Source organism: Anas acuta, unplaced genomic scaffold (genome assembly GCF_963932015.1).
Source record: "Anas acuta unplaced genomic scaffold, bAnaAcu1.1 SCAFFOLD_51, whole genome shotgun sequence".
Lineage (NCBI taxonomy): Eukaryota > Metazoa > Chordata > Aves > Anseriformes > Anatidae > Anas > Anas acuta.
Genome location: NW_027076156.1, coordinates 110,919 through 132,630, shown reverse-complemented (window position 1 = coordinate 132,630; position 21,712 = coordinate 110,919).

Below are 21,712 nucleotides of genomic sequence, written 5' to 3'. Positions count from 1 at the left end.
ATTTTCTGTGGCCCGAGCTTTCAGTCGACTGCCAGGCGTGCTAGGGCTATATTTAGGCTTGCGGTGAAAGAGTGAACCCGGAGGGTCCAGTTGCATGTGGGGCTGCATAAAGGCTCCCCTGGGGAGTTCACTTGTACCCAAAGCCTTCCTTTGGGGGCACTTCTGGATGGGTGAATGGGGCTTGAAACGCATTTTCTGGAGCCCGAGTTTTCAGTCTTCTGCCATGCTGGCGAGGGCTATATTCAGGGTTGCTCGTAAACAGTGAACAAGGAGGGTCCAGTTGCATGTGGGGCTGCGTAAAGGCTCCCCTGGGGAGTTCAGTTGTACCCAAAGCCTTCCTCTAGGGGCACTTTTGGATGGGCGAATTAGGCTTTTAATGCATTTTCTGGGGCCCGAGTTTTCAGTCGACTGCCAGGAGGGCCAGGGCTATATTTAGGGTTGCTGTGAAAGAGCGAATACGGAGGGTCCAGTTGCATGTGGGGCTGCGTTAAGGCTCCGCTGGGGAGTCCAGTTGTACCCAAAGCCTTCCTTTGGGAGCACTTTTGGATGGTCCAAGGGGAATCGCAATGCGTTTCCTGAGGCCCGCTTTTTCAGTCTTCTCCCATTGCGCTGAGGGCTATATTTAGGCTTGCGGTGAAAGAGTGAACCCGGAGGGTCCAGTTGCATGTGGGGCTGCATAAAGGCTCCCCTGGGGAGTTCACTTGTACCCAAAGCCTTCCTTTCGGGACACTTCTGGATGGGTGAATGGGGCTTGAAACGCATTTTCTGGAGCCCGAATTTTCAGTCTTCTGCCGTGGTGGCTAGGGGTATATTTAGGGTTGCTCGTAAACAGTGAACAAGGAGGGTCCAGTTGCATGTGGGGCTGCGTAAAGACTCCCCTGGGGAGTTCAGTTGTACCCAAAGCCTTCCTCTGGGGGCACATTTGGATGGGCGAATTAGGCTTTTAATGCATTTTCTGTGGCCCGAGTTTTCAGTCGACTGCCAGCGGGCCAGGGCTATATTTAGGGTTGCTGTGAAAGAGCGAATACGGAGGGTCCAGTTGCATGTGGGGCTGCGTTAAGGCTCCCCTGGGGAGTCCAGTTGTACCCAAAGCCTTCCTCTGGGGGCACTTTTGGATGGGCGAATTAGGCTTTTAACGCATTTTCTGGGGCCCAAGTTTTCAGTTGACTGCCAGGCGGGCCAGGGTTATATTTAGGGTTGCTGTGAAAGAGTGAACCCGGAGGGTCCAGTTGCATGTGGGGCTGCATAAAGGCTCCCCTGGGGAGTTCAGTTGTACCCAAAGCCTTCCTTTGGGGGCACTTCTGGATGGGCGAAAGGGGCTCGTAACACATTTTCTGGGGCCCGAGCTTTCAGTCGACTGCCAGGCGTGCTAGGGCTATATTTAGGCTTGCGGTGAAAGAGTGAACCCGGAGGGTCCAGTTGCATGTGGGGCTGCATAAAGGCTCCCCTGGGGAGTTCAGTTGTACCCAAAGCCTTCCTTTGGGGGCACTTCTGGATGGGTGAATGGGGCTTGAAACGCATTTTCTGGAGCCCGAGTTTTCAGTCTTCTGCCATGGTGGCTAGGGGTATATTTAGGGTTGCTCGTAAACAGTGAACAAGGAGGGTCCAGTTGCATGTGGGGCTGCGTAAAGGCTCCCCTGGGGAGTTCAGATGTACCCAAAGCCTTCCTTTGGGGGCACTTTTGGATGGGCGAAAGGGGCTCGTAACACATTTTCTGTGGCCCGAGCTTTCAGTCAACTGCCAGGCGTGCTAGGGTTATATTTGTCTTGCGGTGAAAGAGTGAACCCGGAGGGTCCAGTTGCATGTGGGGCTGCATAAAGGCTCCCCTGGGGAGTTCACTTGTACCCAAAGCCTTCCTTTGGGGGCACTTTTGGATGGTCGAATGGGGCTTGTAGCACGTTTTCTGGGGCCCGATTTTTCAGTCGTCTGCCATGCGGGCCAGGGTTATATTTAGGGTTGCTGTGAAAGAGCGAATACGGAGGGTCCAGTTGCATGTGGGGCTGCATAAAGGCTCCCCTGGGGAGTTCACTTGTACCCAAAGCCTTCCTCTGGGGGCACTTTTTAATGGGCGAATTAGGCTTTTAATGCATTTTCTGGGGCCCGAGTTTTCAGTCGACTGCCAGGCGGGCTAGGGCTATATTTAGGGTTGCTGTGAAAGAGCGAATACGGAGGGTCCAGTTGCATGTGGGGCTGCATAAAGGCTCCCCTGGGGAGTCCAGTTGTACCCAAAGCCTTCCTTTGGGGGCACTTTTGGATGGTCCAAGGGGAATCGCAATGCGTTTTCTGAGGCCCGCTTTTTCAGTCTTCTCCCATTGCGCAGAGGGATATATTTAGGCTTGCGGTGAAAGAGCAAACCCGGAGGGTCCAGTTGCATGTGGGGCTGCGTAAAGGCTCCCCTGGGGAGTTCAGTTGTACCCAAAGCCTTCCTCTGGGGGCACTTTTGGATGGGCGAATGGGGCTCGTAACACATTTTCTGTGGCCCGAGCTTTCAGTCGACTGCCAGGCGTGCTAGGGATATATTTAGGCTTGCGGTGAAAGAGCGAATACGGAGGGTCCAGTTGCATGTGGGGCTGCGTAAAGGCTCCCCTGGGGAGTTCAGATGTACCCAAAGCCTTCCTTTGGGGGCACTTTTGGATGGGCGAATTAGGCTTTTAATGCATTTTCTGGGGCCCGAGTTTTCAGTCGTCTGCCAGGCGGGCCAGGGCTATATTTAGGGTTGCTGTGAAAGAGCGAATACGGAGGGTCCAGTTGTATGTGGGGCTGCGTTAAGGCTCCGCTGGGGAGTCCAGTTGTACCCAAAGCCTTCCTCTGGGGGCACTTTTGGATGGTCCAAGGGGAATCGTTATGCGTTTTCTGAGGCCCGATTTTTCAGTCTTCTCCCATTGCGCCGAGGACTATATTTAGGCTTGCGGTGAAAGAGTGAACCCGGAGGGTCCAGTTGCATGTGGGGCTGCATAAAGGCTCCCCTGGGGAGTTCACTTGTACCCAAAGCCTTCCTTTGGGGGCACTTCTGGATGGGTGAATGGGGCTTGAAACGCATTTTCTGGAGCCCGAGTTTTCAGTCTTCTGCCATGCTGGCTAGGGCTATATTCAGGGTTGCTCGTAAACAGTGAACAAGGAGGGTCCAGTTGCATGTGGGGCTGCGTAAAGGCTCCCCTGGGGAGTTCAGATGTACCCAAAGCCTTCCTTTGGGGCACTTCTGGATGGGCGAAAGGGGCTCGTAACACATTTTCTGGGGCCCAACCTTTCAGTCGACTGCCAGGCGTGCTAGGGCTATATTTAGGCTTGCGGTGAAAGAGTGAACCCGGAGGGTCCAGTTGCATGTGGGGCTGCATAAAGGCTCCCCTGGAGAGTTCAGTTGTACCCAAAGCCTTCCTCTGGGGGCACTTCTGGATGGGTGAATGGGGCTTGAAACGCATTTTCTGGAGCCCGAGTTTTCAGTCTTCTGCCATGGTGGCTAGGGGTATATTTAGGGTTGCTCGTAAAGAGTGAACAAGGAGGGTCCAGTTGCATGTGGGGCTGCGTAAAGGCTCCCCTGGGGAGTTCAGATGTACCCAAAGCCTTCCTTTGGGGGCACTTTTGGAAGGGGGAATGGGGCTCGTAACACATTTTCTGTGGCCCGAGCTTTCAGTCAACTGCCAGGCGTGCTAGGGTTATATTTGTCTTGCGGTGAAAGAGTGAACCCGGAGGGTCCAGTTGCATGTGGGGCTGCATAAAGGCTCCCCTGGGGAGTTCACTTGTACCCAAAGCCTTCCTTTGGGGGCACTTTTGGATGGTCGAATGGGGCTTGTAGCACGTTTTCTGGGGCCCGATTTTTCAGTCGTCTGCCATGCGGGCCAGGGTTATATTTAGGGTTGCTGTGAAAGAGCGAATACGGAGGGTCCAGTTACATGTGGGGCTGCATAAAGGCTCCCCTGGGGAGTTCAGTTGTACACAAAGGCTTTCTCTGGGGGCACTTTTGGATGGGCGAATGGTGCTCGTAACACATTTTCTGTGGCCCGAGCTTTCAGTCGACTGTCAGGCGTGCTAGGGCTATATTTAGGCTTGCGGTGAAAGAGTGAACCCGGAGGGTCCAGTTGCATGTGGGGCTGCGTTAAGGCTCCCCTGGGGAGTTCACTTGTAACCAAAGCCTTCCTTTGGGGGCACTTCTGGATGGGCGAAAGGGGCTCGTAACACATTTTCTGGGGCCCGAGCTTTCAGTCGACTGCCAGGCGTGCTAGGGCTATATTTAGGCTTGCGGTGAAAGAGTGAACCCGGAGGGTCCAGTTGCATGTGGGGCTGCGTTAAGGCTCCCCTGGGGAGTTCAGTTGTACCCAAACCCTTCCTTTGGGGGCACTTTTGGAGGGGCGAAAGGGGCTCGTAACACAATTTCTGGGGCCCGAGCTTTCAGTCGACTGCCAGGCGTGCTAGGGCTATATTTAGGCTTGCTGTGAAAGAGTGAACCCGGAGGGTCCAGTTGCATGTGGGGCTGCATAAAGGCTCCCCTGGAGAGTTCAGTTGTACCCAAAGCCTTCCTTTGGGGGCACTTCTAGATGGGTGAATGGGGCTTGAAACGCATTTTCTGGAGCCCGAGTTTTCAGTCTTCTGCCATGGTGGCTAGGGGTATATTTAGGGTTGCTCGTAAACAGTGAACAAGGAGGGTCCAGTTGCATGTGGGGCTGCGTAAAGGCTCCCCTGGGGAGTTCAGATGTACCCAAAGCCTTCCTTTGGGGGCACTTTTGGATGGGCGAATGGGGCTCGTAACACATTTTCTGTGGCCCGAGCTTTCAGTCAACTGCCAGGCGTGCTAGGGTTATATTTGTCTTGCGGTGAAAGAGTGAACCCGGAGGGTCCAGTTGCATGTGGGGCTGCATAAAGGCTCCCCTGGGGAGTTCACTTGTACCCAAAGCCTTCCTTTGGGGGCACTTTTGGATGGTCGAATGGGGCTTGTAGCACGTTTTCTGGGGCCCGATTTTTCAGTCGTCTGCCATGCGGGCCAGGGTTATATTTAGGGTTGCTGTGAAAGAGCGAATACGGAGGGTCCAGTTGCATGTGGGGCTGCATAAAGGCTCCCCTGGGGAGTTCAGTTGTATGCAAAGGCTTCCTCTGGGGGCACTTTTTAATTGGCGAATTAGGCTTTTAATGCATTTTCTGGGGCCCGAGTTTTCAGTCGACTGCCAGGCGGGCCAGGGCTATATTTAGGGTTGCTGTGAAAGAGCGAATACGGAGGGTCCAGTTGCATGTGGGGCTGCGTAAAGGCTCCCCTGGGGAGTCCAGTTGTACCCAAAGCCTTCCTTTGGGGGCACTTTTGGATGGTCCAAGGGGAATCGCAATGCGTTTTCTGAGGCCCGCTTTTTCAGTCTTCTCCCATTGCGCAGAGGGATATATTTAGGCTTGCGGTGAAAGAACAAACCCGGAGGGTCCAGTTGCATGTGGGGCTGCGTAAAGGCTCCCCTGGGGAGTTCAGTTGTACCCAAAGCCTTCCTCTGGGGGCACTTTTGGATGGGCGAATGGGGCTCGTAACACATTTTCTGTGGCCCGAGCTTTCAGTCGACTGCCAGGCGTGCTAGGGATATATTTAGTCTTGCGGTGAAAGAGCGAATACGGAGGGTCCAGTTGCATGTGGGGCTGCGTAAAGGCTCCCCTGGGGAGTTCAGATGTACCCAAAGCCTTCCTTTGGGGGCACTTTTGGATGGGCGAATTAGGCTTTTAACGCATTTTCTGGGGCCCGAGTTTTCAGTCGACTGCCAGGCGGGCCAGGGCTATATTTAGGGTTGCTGTGAAAGAGCGAATACGGAGGGTCCAGTTGTATGTGGGGCTGCGTTAAGGCTCCGCTGGGGAGTCCAGTTGTACCCAAAGCCTTCCTCTGGGGGCACTTTTGGATGGTCCAAGGGGAATCGTTATGCGTTTTCTGAGGCCCGCTTTTTCAGTCTTCTCCCATTGCGCCGAGGACTATATTTAGGCTTGCGGTGAAAAGTGAACCCGGAGGGTCCAGTTGCATGTGGGGCTGCATAAAGGCTCCCCTGGGGAGTTCACTTGTACCCAAAGCCTTCCTTTCGGGGCACTTCTGGATGGGTGAATGGGGCTTGAAACGCATTTTCTGGAGCCCGAGTTTTCAGTCTTCTGCCATGGTGGCTAGGGGTATATTTAGGGTTGCTCGTAAACAGTGAACAAGGAGGGTCCAGTTGCATGTGGGGCTGCATAAAGGCTCCCCTGGGGAGTTCACTTGTACCCAAAGCCTTCCTTTGGGGGCACTTTTGGATGGTCGAATGGGGCTTGTAGCACGTTTTCTGGGGCCCGATTTTTCAGTCGTCTGCCATGCGGGCCAGGGTTATATTTAGGGTTGCTGTGAAAGAGCGAATACGGAGGGTCCAGTTGCATGTGGGGCTGCATAAAGGCTCCCCTGGGGAGTTCACTTGTACCCAAAGCCTTCCTCTGGGGGCACTTTTTAATTGGCGAATTAGGCTTTTAATGCATTTTCTGGGGCCCGAGTTTTCAGTCGACTGCCAGGCGGGCCAGGGCTATATTTAGGGTTGCTGTGAAAGAGCGAATACGGAGGGTCCAGTTGCATGTGGGGCTGCGTAAAGGCTCCCCTGGGGAGTCCAGTTGTACCCTAAGCCTTCCTTTGGGGGCACTTTTGGATGGTCCAAGGGGAATCGCAATGCGTTTTCTGAGGCCCGCTTTTTCAGTCTTCTCCCATTGCGCAGAGGGATATATTTAGGCTTGCGGTGAAAGAACAAACCCGGAGGGTCCAGTTGCATGTGGGGCTGCGTAAAGGCTCCCCTGGGGAGTTCAGTTGTACCCAAAGCCTTCCTCTGGGGGCACTTTTGGATGGGCGAATGGGGCTCGTAACACATTTTCTGTGGCCCGAGCTTTCAGTCGACTGCCAGGCGTGCTAGGGATATATTTAGTCTTGCGGTGAAAGAGCGAATACGGAGGGTCCAGTTGCATGTGGGGCTGCGTAAAGGCTCCCCTGGGGAGTTCAGATGTACCCAAAGCCTTCCTTTGGGGGCACTTTTGGATGGGCGAATTAGGCTTTTAACGCATTTTCTGGGGCCCGAGTTTTCAGTCGACTGCCAGGCGGGCCAGGGCTATATTTAGGGTTGCTGTGAAAGAGCGAATACGGAGGGTCCAGTTGTATGTGGGGCTGCATTAAGGCTCCGCTGGGGAGTCCAGTTGTACCCAAAGCCTTCCTCTGGGGGCACTTTTGGATGGTCCAAGGGGAATCGCAATGCGTTTTCTGAGGCCCGCTTTTTCAGTCTTCTCCCATTGCGCCGAGGACTATATTTAGGCTTGCGGTGAAAAGTGAACCCGGAGGGTCCAGTTGCATGTGGGGCTGCATAAAGGCTCCCCTGGGGAGTTCACTTGTACCCAAAGCCTTCCTTTCGGGGCACTTCTGGATGGGTGAATGGGGCTTGAAACGCATTTTCTGGAGCCCGAGTTTTCAGTCTTCTGCCATGGTGGCTAGGGCTATATTCAGGGTTGCTCGTAAACAGTGAACAAGGAGGGTCCAGTTGCATGTGGGGCTGCGTAAAGGCTCCCCTGGGGAGTTCAGTTGTACCCAAAGCCTTCCTTTGGGGCACTTCTGGATGGGCGAAAGGGGCTCGTAACACATTTTCTGGGGCCCAAGCTTTCACTCGACTGCCAGGCGTGCTAGGGCTATATTTAGGCTTGCGGTGAAAGAGTGAACCCGGAGGGTCCAGTTGCATGTGGGGCTGCATAAAGGCTCCCCTGGAGAGTTCAGTTGTACCCAAAGCCTTCCTTTGGGGGCACTTCTGGATGGGTGAATGGGGCTTGAAACGCATTTTCTGGGGCCCGAGTTTTCAGTCTTCTGCCATGGTGGCTAGGGGTATATTTAGGGTTGCTCGTAAACAGTGAACAAGGAGGGTCCAGTTGCATGTGGGGCTGCGTAAAGGCTCCCCTGGGGAGTTCAGATGTACCCAAAGCCTTCCTTTGGGGGCACTTTTGGAAGGGGGAATGGGGCTCGTAACACATTTTCTGTGGCCCGAGCTTTCAGTCAACTGCCAGGCGTGCTAGGGTTATATTTGTCTTGCGGTGAAAGAGTGAACCCGGAGGGTCCAGTTGCATGTGGGGCTGCATAAAGGCTCCCCTGGGGAGTTCACTTGTACCCAAAGCCTTCCTCTGGGGGCACTTTTTAATGGGCGAATTAGGCTTTTAATGCATTTTCTGGGGCCCGAGTTTTCAGTCGTCTGCCATGCGGGCCAGGGTTATATTTAGGGTTGCTGTGAAAGAGCGAATACGGAGGGTCCAGTTGCATGTGGGGCTGCATAAAGGCTCCCCTGGGGAGTTCAGTTGTACACAAAGGCTTTCTCTGGGGGCACTTTTGGATGGGCGAATGGTGCTCGTAACACATTTTCTGTGGCCCGAGCTTTCAGTCGACTGCCAGGCGTGCTAGGGCTATATTTAGGCTTGCGGTGAAAGAGTGAACCCGGAGGGTCCAGTTGCATGTGGGGCTGCGTTAAGGCTCCCCTGGGGAGTTCAGTTGTACCCAAAGCCTTCCTTTGGGGGCACTTCTGGATGGGTGAATGGGGCTTGAAACGCATTTTCTGGAGCCCGAGTTTTCAGTCTTCTGCCATGGTGGCTAGGGGTATATTTAGGGTTGCTCGTAAACAGTGAACAAGGAGGGTCCAGTTGCATGTGGGGCTGCATAAAGGCTCCCCTGGGGAGTTCAGTTGTACCCAAAGCCTTCCTCTGGGGGCACTTTTTAATGGGCGAATTAGGCTTTTAATGCATTTTCTGGGACCCGAGTTTTCAGTCGACTGCCAGGCGGGCCAGGGCTATAGTTAGGGTTGCTGTGAAAGAGCGAATACGGAGGGTCCAGTTGCATGTGGGGCTGCGTTAAGGCTCCCCTGGGGAGTACAGTTGTACCCAAAGCCTTCCTTTGGGGGCACTTTGGGATGGTCCAAGGGGAATCGCAATGCGTTTTCTGAGGCCCGCTTTTTCAGTCTTCTCCAATTGTGCCGAGGGCTATATTTAGGCTTGCGGTGAAAGAGTGAACCCGGAGGGTCCAGTTGCATGTGGGGCTGCATAAAGGCTCCCCTGGGGAGTTCACTTGTACCCAAAGCCTTCCTTTGGGGGCACTTTTGGATGGTCGAATGGGGCTTGTAGCACGTTTTCTGGGGCCCGATTTTTCAGTCGTCTGCCATGCGGGCCAGGGTTATATTTAGGGTTGCTGTGAAAGAGCGAATACGGAGGGTCCAGTTGCATGTGGGGCTGCATAAAGGCTCCCCTGGGGAGTTCACTTGTACCCAAAGCCTTCCTCTGGGGGCACTTTTTAATGGGCGAATTAGGCTTTTAATGCATTTTCTGGGGCCCGAGTTTTCAGTCGACTGCCAGGCGGGCCAGGGCTATATTTAGGGTTGCTGTGAAAGAGCGAATACGGAGGGTCCAGTTGCATGTGGGGCTGCATAAAGGCTCCCCTGGGGAGTCCAGTTGTACCCAAAGCCTTCCTTTGGGGGCACTTTTGGATGGTCCAAGGGGAATCGCAATGCGTTTTCTGAGGCCCGCTTTTTCAGTCTTCTCCCATTGCGCAGAGGGATATATTTAGGCTTGCGGTGAAAGAGCAAACCCGGAGGGTCCAGTTGCATGTGGGGCTGCGTAAAGGCTCCCCTGGGGAGTTCAGTTGTACCCAAAGCCTTCCTCTGGGGGCACTTTTGGATGGGCGAATGGGGCTCGTAACACATTTTCTGTGGCCCGAGCTTTCAGTCGACTGCCAGGCGTGCTAGGGATATATTTAGTCTTGCGGTGAAAGAGCGAATACGGAGGGTCCAGTTGCATGTGGGGCTGCGTAAAGGCTCCCCTGGGGAGTTCAGATGTACCCAAAGCCTTCCTTTGGGGGCACTTTTGGATGGGCGAATTAGGCTTTTAACGCATTTTCTGGGGCCCGAGTTTTCAGTCGACTGCCAGGCGGGCCAGGGCTATATTTAGGGTTGCTGTGAAAGAGCGAATACGGAGGGTCCAGTTGTATGTGGGGCTGCGTTAAGGCTCCGCTGGGGAGTCCAGTTGTACCCAAAGCCTTCCTCTGGGGGCACTTTTGGATGGTCCAAGGGGAATCGTTATGCGTTTTCTGAGGCCCGCTTTTTCAGTCTTCTCCCATTGCGCCGAGGACTATATTTAGGCTTGCGGTGAAAGAGTGAACCCGGAGGGTCCAGTTGCATGTGGGGCTGCATAAAGGCTCCCCTGGGGAGTTCACTTGTACCCAAAGCCTTCCTTTGGGGGCACTTCTGGATGGGTGAATGGGGCTTGAAACGCATTTTCTGGAGCCCGAGTTTTCAGTCTTCTGCCATGCTGGCTAGGGCTATATTCAGGGTTGCTCGTAAACAGTGAACAAGGAGGGTCCAGTTGCATGTGGGGCTGCGTAAAGGCTCCCCTGGGGAGTTCAGTTGTACCCAAAGCCTTACTTTGTGGCACTTCTGGATGGGCGAAAGGGGCTCGTAACACATTTTCTGGGGCCCGAGCTTTCAGTCGACTGCCAGGCGTGCTAGGGCTATATTTAGGCTTGCGGTGAAAGAGTGAACCCGGAGGGTCCAGTTGCATGTGGGGCTGCATAAAGGCTCCCCTGGAGAGTTCACTTGTACCCAAAGCCTTCCTTTGGGGGCACTTTTGGATGGTCGAATGGGGCTTGTAGCACGTTTTCTGGGGCCCGATTTTTCAGTCGTCTGCCATGCGGGCCAGGGTTATATTTAGGGTTGCTGTGAAAGAGCGAATACGGAGGGTCCAGTTGCATGTGGGGCTGCATAAAGGCTCCCCTGGGGAGTTCAGTTGTACACAAAGGCTTTCTCTGGGGGCACTTTTGGATGGGCGAATGGTGCTCGTAACACATTTTCTGTGGCCCGAGCTTTCAGTCGACTGCCAGGCGTGCTAGGGCTATATTTAGGCTTGCGGTGAAAGAGTGAACCCGGAGGGTCCAGTTGCATGTGGGGCTGCGTTAAGGCTCCCCTGGGGAGTTCACTTGTACCCAAAGCCTTCCTTTGGGGGCACTTCTGGATGGGTGAATGGGGCTTGAAACGCATTTTCTGGAGCCCGAGTTTTCAGTCTTCTGCCATGGTGGCTAGGGGTATATTTAGGGTTGCTCGTAAACAGTGAACAAGGAGGGTCCAGTTGCATGTGGGGCTGCATAAAGGCTCCCCTGGGGAGTTCAGTTGTACCCAAAGCCTTCCTCTGGGGGCACTTTTTAATGGGCGAATTAGGCTTTTAATGCATTTTCTGGGGCCCGAGTTTTCAGTCGACTGCCAGGCGGGCCAGGGCTATAGTTAGGGTTGCTGTGAAAGAGCGAATACGGAGGGTCCAGTTGCATGTGGGGCTGCGTTAAGGCTCCCCTGGGGAGTACAGTTGTACCCAAAGCCTTCCTTTGGGGGCACTTTGGGATGGTCCAAGGGGAATCGCAATGCGTTTTCTGAGGCCCGCTTTTTCAGTCTTCTCCAATTGTGCCGAGGGCTATATTTAGGCTTGCGGTGAAAGAGTGAACCCGGAGGGTCCAGTTGCATGTGGGGCTGCATAAAGGCTCCCCTGGGGAGTTCACTTGTACCCAAAGCCTTCCTCTGGGGGCACTTTTGGATGGGCGAATGGGGCTCGTAACACATTTTCTGTGGCCCGAGCTTTCAGTCGACTGCCAGGCGTGCTAGGGATATATTTAGGCTTGCGGTGAAAGAGCGAATACGGAGGGTCCAGTTGCATGTGGGGCTGCGTAAAGGCTCCCCTGGGGAGTTCAGATGTACCCAAAGCCTTCCTTTGGGGGCACTTTTGGATGGGCGAATTAGGCTTTTAACGCATTTTCTGGGGCCCGAGTTTTCAGTCGACTGCCAGGCGGGCCAGGGCTATATTTAGGGTTGCTGTGAAAGAGCGAATACGGAGGGTCCAGTTGTATGTGGGGCTGCGTTAAGGCTCCGCTGGGGAGTCCAGTTGTACCCAAAGCCTTCCTCTGGGGGCACTTTTGGATGGTCCAAGGGGAATCGTTATGCGTTTTCTGAGGCCCGCTTTTTCAGTCTTCTCCCATTGCGCCGAGGACTATATTTAGGCTTGCGGTGAAAGAGTGAACCCGGAGGGTCCAGTTGCATGTGGGGCTGCATAAAGGCTCCCCTGGGGAGTTCACTTGTACCCAAAGCCTTCCTTTGGGGGCACTTCTGGATGGGTGAATGGGGCTTGAAACGCATTTTCTGGAGCCCGAGTTTTCAGTCTTCTGCCATGCTGGCTAGGGCTATATTCAGGGTTGCTCGTAAACAGTGAACAAGGAGGGTCCAGTTGCATGTGGGGCTGCGTAAAGGCTCCCCTGGGGAGTTCAGTTGTACCCAAAGCCTTCCTTTGGGGGCACTTCTGGATGGGCGAAAGGGGCTTGAAACACATTTTCTGGGGCCCAAGCTTTCACTCGACTGCCAGGCGTGCTAGGGCTATATTTAGGCTTGCGGTGAAAGAGTGAACCCGGAGGGTCCAGTTGCATGTGGGGCTGCATAAAGGCTCCCCTGGAGAGTTCAGTTGTACCCAAAGCCTTCCTTTGGGGGCACTTCTGGATGGGTGAATGGGGCTTGAAACGCATTTTCTGGAGCCCGAGTTTTCAGTCTTCTGCCATGGTGGCTAGGGGTATATTTAGGGTTGCTCGTAAACAGTGAACAAGGAGGGTCCAGTTGCATGTGGGGCTGCGTAAAGGCTCCCCTGGGGAGTTCAGATGTACCCAAAGCCTTCCTTTGGGGGCACTTTTGGAAGGGGGAATGGGGCTCGTAACACATTTTCTGTGGCCCGAGCTTTCAGTCAACTGCCAGGCGTGCTAGGGTTATATTTGTCTTGCGGTGAAAGAGTGAACCCGGAGGGTCCAGTTGCATGTGGGGCTGCATAAAGGCTCCCCTGGGGAGTTCACTTGTACCCAAAGCCTTCCTTTGGGGGCACTTTTGGATGGTCGAATGGGGCTTGTAGCACGTTTTCTGGGGCCCGATTTTTCAGTCGTCTGCCATGCGGGCCAGGGTTATATTTAGGGTTGCTGTGAAAGAGCGAATACGGAGGGTCCAGTTGCATGTGGGGCTGCATAAAGGCTCCCCTGGGGAGTTCAGTTGTACACAAAGGCTTTCTCTGGGGGCACTTTTGGATGGGCGAATGGTGCTCGTAACACATTTTCTGTGGCCCGAGCTTTCAGTCGACTGCCAGGCGTGCTAGGGCTATATTTAGGCTTGCGGTGAAAGAGTGAACCCGGAGGGTCCAGTTGCATGTGGGGCTGCGTTAAGGCTCCCCTGGGGAGTTCAGTTGTACCCAAAGCCTTCCTTTGGGGGCACTTCTGGATGGGTGAATGGGGCTTGAAACGCATTTTCTGGAGCCTGAGTTTTCAGTCTTCTGCCATGGTGGCTAGGGGTATATTTAGGGTTGCTCGTAAACAGTGAACAAGGAGGGTCCAGTTGCATGTGGGGCTGCATAAAGGCTCCCCTGGGGAGTTCAGTTGTACCCAAAGCCTTCCTCTGGGGGCACTTTTTAATGGGCGAATTAGGCTTTTAATGCATTTTCTGGGGCCCGAGTTTTCAGTCGACTGCCAGGCGGGCCAGGGCTATAGTTAGGGTTGCTGTGAAAGAGCGAATACGGAGGGTCCAGTTGCATGTGGGGCTGCGTTAAGGCTCCCCTGGGGAGTACAGTTGTACCCAAAGCCTTCCTTTGGGGGCACTTTGGGATGGTCCAAGGGGAATCGCAATGCGTTTTCTGAGGCCCGCTTTTTCAGTCTTCTCCAATTGTGCCGAGGGCTATATTTAGGCTTGCGGTGAAAGAGTGAACCCGGAGGGTCCAGTTGCATGTGGGGCTGCATAAAGGCTCCCCTGGGGAGTTCAGTTGTACCCAAAGCCTTCCTCTGGGGGCACTTTTTAATGGGCGAATTAGGCTTTTAATGCATTTTCTGGGGCCCGAGTTTTCAGTCGACTGCCAGGCGGGCCAGGGCTATATTTAGGGTTGCTGTGAAAGAGCGAATACGGAGGGTCCAGTTGCATGTGGGGCTGCGTTAAGGCTCCCCTGGGGAGTCCAGTTGTACCCAAAGCCTTCCTTTGGGGGCACTTTGGGATGGTCCAAGGGGAATCGCAATGCGTTTTCTGAGGCCCGCTTTTTCAGTCTTCTCCAATTGTGCCGAGGGCTATATTTAGGCTTGCGGTGAAAGAGTGAACCCGGAGGGTCCAGTTGCATGTGGGGCTGCATAAAGGCCCCCCTGGGGAGTTCAGTTGTACCCAAAGCCTTCCTTTGGGGGCACTTCTGGATAGGTGAATGAGGCTTGAAACACATTTTCTGGAGCAAGAGTTTTCAGTATTCTGCCATGCTGGCTAGGGCTATATTCAGGGTTGCTCGTAAACAGTGAACAAGGAGGGTCCAGTTGCATGTGGGGCTGCATAAAGGCTCCCCTGGGGAGTTCAGTTGTACCCAAAGCCTTCCTTTGGGGGCACTTCTGGATGGGCGAAAGGGGCTTGAAACGCTTTTTCTGTGGCTCGAGTTTTCAGTCTTCTGCAATGCTGGCTAGGGTTATATTTAGGGTTGCTGTAAAGAGCGAACACGGAGGGTCCAGTTGCATGTGGGGCTGCGTAAAGGCTCCCCTGGGGAGTTCAGTTGTACCCAAAGCCTTCCTCTGGGGGCACTTTTGGATGGGCGAATGGGGCTCGTAACACATTTTCTGTGGCCCGAGCTTTCAGTCGACTGCCAGGCGTGCTAGGGCAATATTTAGGCTTGCGGTGAAAGAGCGAATACGGAGGGTCCAGTTGCATGTGGGGCTGCATAAAGGCTCCCCTGGGGAGTTCAGTTGTACCCAAAGCCTTCCTCTGGGGGCACTTTTTAATGGGCGAATTAGGCTTTTAATGCATTTTCTGGGGCCCGAGTTTTCAGTCGACTGCCAGGCGGGCCAGGGCTATATTTAGGGTTGCTGTGAAAGAGCGAATACGGAGGGTCCAGTTGCATGTGGGGCTGCATAAAGGCTCCCCTGGGGAGTCCAGTTGTACCCAAAGCCTTCCTTTGGGGGCACTTTTGGATGGTCCAAGGGGAATCGCAATGCGTTTTCTGAGGCCCGCTTTTTCAGTCTTCTCCCATTGCGCAGAGGGATATATTTAGGCTTGCGGTGAAAGAGCAAACCCGGAGGGTCCAGTTGCATGTGGGGCTGCATAAAGGCTCCCCTGGGGAGTTCAGTTGTACCCAAAGCCTTCCTCTGGGGGCACTTTTGGATGGGCGAATGGGGCTCGTAACACATTTTCTGTGGCCCGAGCTTTCAGTCGACTGCCAGGCGTGCTAGGGATATATTTAGTCTTGCGGTGAAAGAGCGAATACGGAGGGTCCAGTTGCATGTGGGGCTGCATAAAGGCTCCCCTGGGGAGTTCAGTTGTACCCAAAGCCTTCCTTTGGGGTCACTTCTGGATGGGTGAATGGGGCTTGAAACGCATTTTCTGGAGCACGAGTTTTCAGTCTTCTGCCATGGTGGCTAGGGCTATATTTAGGGTTGCTGTGAAAGAGCGAATACGGAGGGTCCAGTTGCATGTGGGGCTGCGTTAAGGCTCCCCTGGGGAGTTCAGTTGTACCCAAAGCCTTCCTTTGGGGGCACTTCTGGATGGGTGAATGGGGCTTGAAACGCATTTTCTGGAGCCCGAGTTTTCAGTCTTCTGCCATGGTGGCTAGGGGTATATTTAGGGTTGCTCGTAAACAGTGAACAAGGAGGGTCCAGTTGCATGTGGGGCTGCGTAAAGGCTCCCCTGGGGAGTTCAGATGTACCCAAAGCCTTCCTTTGGGGGCACTTTTGGAAGGGGGAATGGGGCTCGTAACACATTTTCTGTGGCCCGAGCTTTCAGTCAACTGCCAGGCGTGCTAGGGTTATATTTAGGCTTGCGGTGAAAGAGTGAACCCGGAGGGTCCAGTTGCATGTGGGGCTGCATAAAGGCTCCCCTGGGGAGTTCAGTTGTACCCAAAGCCTTCCTTTGGGGGCACTTTTGGATGGTCGAATGGGGCTTGTAGCACGTTTTCTGGGGCCCGATTTTTCAGTCGTCTGCCATGAGGGCCAGGGTTATATTTAGGGTTGCTGTGAAAGAGCGAATACGGAGGGTCCAGTTGCATGTGGGGCTGCGTTAAGGCTCCCCTGGGGAGTCCAGTTGTACCCAAAGCCTTCCTCTGGGGGCACTTTTGGATGGTCCAAGGGGAATCGTTATGCGTTTTCGGAGGCCCGCTTTTTCAGTCTTCTCCCATTGCGCCGAGGGCTATATTTAGGGTTGCTGTGAAAGAGTGAACCCGGAGGGTCCAGTTGCATGTGGGGCTGCATAAAGGCTCCCCTGGGGAGTTCACTTGTACCCAAAGCCTTCCTTTGGGGGCACTTCTGGATGGGTGAATGGGGCTTGAAACGCATTTTCTGGAGCAAGAGTTTTCAGTCTTCTGCCATGCTGGCTAGGGCTATATTCAGGGTTGCTCGTAAACAGTGAACAAGGAGGGTCCAGTTGCATGTGGGGCTGCATAAAGGCTCCCCTGGGGAGTTCACTTGTACCCAAAGCCTTCCTCTGGGGGCACTTTTGGATGGGCGAATGGGGCTCGTAACACATTTTCTGTGGCCCGAGCTTTCAGTCGACTGCCAGGCGTGCTAGGGATATATTTAGGCTTGCGGTGAAAGAGCGAATACGGAGGGTCCAGTTGCATGTGGGGCTGCGTAAAGGCTCCCCTGGGGAGTTCAGATGTACCCAAAGCCTTCCTTTGGGGGCACTTTTGGATGGGCGAATTAGGCTTTTAACGCATTTTCTGGGGCCCGAGTTTTCAGTCGACTGCCAGGCGGGCCAGGGCTATATTTAGGGTTGCTGTGAAAGAGCGAATACGGAGGGTCCAGTTGTATGTGGGGCTGCGTTAAGGCTCCGCTGGGGAGTCCAGTTGTACCCAAAGCCTTCCTCTGGGGGCACTTTTGGATGGTCCAAGGGGAATCGTTATGCGTTTTCTGAGGCCCGCTTTTTCAGTCTTCTCCCATTGCGCCGAGGACTATATTTAGGCTTGCGGTGAAAGAGTGAACCCGGAGGGTCCAGTTGCATGTGGGGCTGCATAAAGGCTCCCCTGGGGAGTTCACTTGTACCCAAAGCCTTCCTTTGGGGGCACTTCTGGATGGGTGAATGGGGCTTGAAACGCATTTTCTGGAGCCCGAGTTTTCAGTCTTCTGCCATGCTGGCTAGGGCTATATTCAGGGTTGCTCGTAAACAGTGAACAAGGAGGGTCCAGTTGCATGTGGGGCTGCGTAAAGGCTCCCCTGGGGAGTTCAGTTGTACCCAAAGCCTTCCTTTGGGGCACTTCTGGATGGGCGAAAGGGGCTTGAAACACATTTTCTGGGGCCCAAGCTTTCACTCGACTGCCAGGCGTGCTAGGGCTATATTTAGGCTTGCGGTGAAAGAGTGAACCCGGAGGGTCCAGTTGCATGTGGGGCTGCATAAAGGCTCCCCTGGAGAGTTCAGTTGTACCCAAAGCCTTCCTTTGGGGGCACTTCTGGATGGGTGAATGGGGCTTGAAACGCATTTTCTGGAGCCCGAGTTTTCAGTCTTCTGCCATGGTGGCTAGGGGTATATTTAGGGTTGCTCGTAAACAGTGAACAAGGAGGGTCCAGTTGCATGTGGGGCTGCGTAAAGGCTCCCCTGGGGAGTTCAGATGTACCCAAAGCCTTCCTTTGGGGGCACTTTTGGAAGGGGGAATGGGGCTCGTAACACATTTTCTGTGGCCCGAGCTTTCAGTCAACTGCCAGGCGTGCTAGGGTTATATTTGTCTTGCGGTGAAAGAGTGAACCCGGAGGGTCCAGTTGCATGTGGGGCTGCATAAAGGCTCCCCTGGGGAGTTCACTTGTACCCAAAGCCTTCCTTTGGGGGCACTTTTGGATGGTCGAATGGGGCTTGTAGCACGTTTTCTGGGGCCCGATTTTTCAGTCGTCTGCCATGCGGGCCAGGGTTATATTTAGGGTTGCTGTGAAAGAGCGAATACGGAGGGTCCAGTTGCATGTGGGGCTGCATAAAGGCTCCCCTGGGGAGTTCAGTTGTACACAAAGGCTTTCTCTGGGGGCACTTTTGGATGGGCGAATGGTGCTCGTAACACATTTTCTGTGGCCCGAGCTTTCAGTCGACTGCCAGGCGTGCTAGGGCTATATTTAGGCTTGCGGTGAAAGAGTGAACCCGGAGGGTCCAGTTGCATGTGGGGCTGCGTTAAGGCTCCCCTGGGGAGTTCAGTTGTACCCAAAGCCTTCCTTTGGGGGCACTTCTGGATGGGTGAATGGGGCTTGAAACGCATTTTCTGGAGCCTGAGTTTTCAGTCTTCTGCCATGGTGGCTAGGGGTATATTTAGGGTTGCTCGTAAACAGTGAACAAGGAGGGTCCAGTTGCATGTGGGGCTGCATAAAGGCTCCCCTGGGGAGTTCAGTTGTACCCAAAGCCTTCCTCTGGGGGCACTTTTTAATGGGCGAATTAGGCTTTTAATGCATTTTCTGGGGCCCGAGTTTTCAGTCGACTGCCAGGCGGGCCAGGGCTATAGTTAGGGTTGCTGTGAAAGAGCGAATACGGAGGGTCCAGTTGCATGTGGGGCTGCGTTAAGGCTCCCCTGGGGAGTCCAGTTGTACCCAAAGCCTTCCTTTGGGGGCACTTTGGGATGGTCCAAGGGGAATCGCAATGCGTTTTCTGAGGCCCGCTTTTTCAGTCTTCTCCAATTGTGCCGAGGGCTATATTTAGGCTTGCGGTGAAAGAGTGAACCCGGAGGGTCCAGTTGCATGTGGGGCTGCATAAAGGCTCCCCTGGGGAGTTCAGTTGTACCCAAAGCCTTCCTCTGGGGGCACTTTTTAATGGGCGAATTAGGCTTTTAATGCATTTTCTGGGGCCCGAGTTTTCAGTCGACTGCCAGGCGGGCCAGGGCTATATTTAGGGTTGCTGTGAAAGAGCGAATACGGAGGGTCCAGTTGCATGTGGGGCTGCGTTAAGGCTCCCCTGGGGAGTCCAGTTGTACCCAAAGCCTTCCTTTGGGGGCACTTTGGGATGGTCCAAGGGGAATCGCAATGCGTTTTCTGAGGCCCGCTTTTTCAGTCTTCTCCAATTGTGCCGAGGGCTATATTTAGGCTTGCGGTGAAAGAGTGAACCCGGAGGGTCCAGTTGCATGTGGGGCTGCATAAAGGCCCCCCTGGGGAGTTCAGTTGTACGCAAAGCCTTCCTTTGGGGGCACTTCTGGATAGGTGAATGAGGCTTGAAACACATTTTCTGGAGCAAGAGTTTTCAGTCTTCTGCCATGCTGGCTAGGGCTATATTCAGGGTTGCTCGTAAACAGTGAACAAGGAGGGTCCAGTTGCATGTGGGGCTGTGTAAAGGCTCCCCTGGGGAGTTCAGTTGCACCCAAACCCTTCCTTTGGGGGCACTTCTGGATGGGCGAAAGGGGCTCGTAACACATTTTCTGGGGCCCGAGCTTTCAGTCGACTGCCAGGCGTGCTAGGGCTATATTTAGGCTTGCGGTGAAAGAGTGAACCCGGAGGGTCCAGTTGCATGTGGGGCTGCATAAAGGCTCCCCTGGAGAGTTCAGTTGTACCCAAAGCCTTCCTTTGGGGGCACTTCTGGATGGGTGAATCGGGCTTGAAACGCATTTTCTGGAGCCCGAGTTTTCAGTCTTCTGCCATGGTGGCTAGGGGTATATTTAGGGTTGCTCGTAAACAGTGAACAAGGAGGGTCCAGTTGCATCTGGGGCTGCATAAAGGCTCCCCTGGGGAGTTCAGTTGTACCCAAAGCCTTCCTTTGGGGGCACTTCTGGATGGGCGAAAGGGGCTTGAAACGCTTTTTCTGTGGCTCGAGTTTTCAGTCTTCTGCAATGCTGGCTAGGGTTATATTTAGGGTTGCTGTAAAGAGCGAACACGGAGGGTCCAGTTGCATGTGGGGCTGCGTAAAGGCTCCCCTGGGGAGTTCAGTTGTACCCAAAGCCTTCCTCTGGGGGCACTTTTGGATGGGCGAATGGGGCTCGTAACACATTTTCTGTGGCCCGAGCTTTCAGTCGACTGCCAGGCGTGCTAGGGCAATATTTAGGCTTGCGGTGAAAGAGCGAATACGGAGGGTCCAGTTGCATGTGGGGCTGCATAAAGGCTCCCCTGGGGAGTTCAGTTGTACCCAAAGCCTTCCTCTGGGGGCACTTTTTAATGGGCGAATTAGGCTTTTAATGCATTTTCTGGGGCCCGAGTTTTCAGTCGACTGCCAGGCGGGCCAGGGCTATATTTAGGGTTGCTGTGAAAGAGCGAATACGGAGGGTCCAGTTGCATGTGGGGCTGCATAAAGGCTCCCCTGGGGAGTCCAGTTGTACCCAAAGCCTTCCTTTGGGGGCACTTTTGGATGGTCCAAGGGGAATCGCAATGCGTTTTCTGAGGCCCGCTTTTTCAGTCTTCTCCCATTGCGCAGAGGGATATATTTAGGCTTGCGGTGAAAGAGCAAACCCGGAGGGTCCAGTTGCATGTGGGGCTGCGTAAAGGCTCCCCTGGGGAGTTCAGTTGTACCCAAAGCCTTCCTCTGGGGGCACTTTTGGATGGGCGAATGGGGCTCGTAACACATTTTCTGTGGCCCGAGCTTTCAGTCGACTGCCAGGCGTGCTAGGGATATATTTAGTCTTGCGGTGAAAGAGCGAATACGGAGGGTCCAGTTGCATGTGGGGCTGCATAAAGGCTCCCCTGGGGAGTTCAGTTGTACCCAAAGCCTTCCTTTGGGGTCACTTCTGGATGGGTGAATGGGGCTTGAAACGCATTTTCTGGAGCACGAGTTTTCAGTCTTCTGCCATGGTGGCTAGGGCTATATTTAGGGTTGCTGTGAAAGAGCGAATACGGAGGGTCCAGTTGCATGTGGGGCTGCGTTAAGGCTCCCCTGGGGAGTCCAGTTGTACCCAAAGCCTTCCTCTGGGGGCACTTTTGGATGGGCGAATTAGGCTTTTAATGCATTTTCTGGGGCCCAAGTTTTCAGTTGACTGCCAGGCGGGCTAGGGTTATATTTAGGGTTGCTGAGAAAGAGTGAACCCGGAGGGTCCAGTTGCATGTGGGGCTGCATAAAGGCTCCCCTGGGGAGTTCACTTGTACCCAAAGCCTTCCTTTGGGGGCACTTCTGGATGGGCGAATGGGGCTCGTAACACATTTTCTGGGGCCCGAGCTTTCAGTCGACTGCCAGGCGTGCTAGGGCTATATTTAGGCTTGCGGTGAAAGAGTGAACCCGGAGGGTCCAGTTGCATGTGGGGCTGCATAAAGGCTCCCCTGGAGAGTTCAGTTGTACCCAAAGCCTTCCTTTGGGGGCACTTCTGGATGGGTGAATGGGGCTTGAAACGCATTTTCTGGAGCCCGAGTTTTCAGTCTTCTGCCATGGTGGCTAGGGGTATATTTAGGGTTGCTCGTAAACAGTGAACAAGGAGGGTCCAGTTGCATGTGGGGCTGCGTAAAGGCTCCCCTGGGGAGTTCAGATGTACCCAAAGCCTTCCTTTGGGGCTCTTTTGGATGGGCGAATGGGGCTCGTAACACATTTTCTGTGGCCCGAGCTTTCAGTCAACTGCCAGGCGTGCTAGGGTTATATTTAGGCTTGCGGTGAAAGAGTGAACCCGGAGGGTCCAGTTGCATGTGGGGCTGCATAAAGGCTCCCCTGGGGAGTTCACTTGTACCCAAAGCCTTCCTTTGGGGGCACTTTTGGATGGTCGAATGGGGCTTGTAGCACGTTTTCTGGGGCCCGATTTTTCAGTCGTCTGCCATGAGGGCCAGGGTTATATTTAGGGTTGCTGTGAA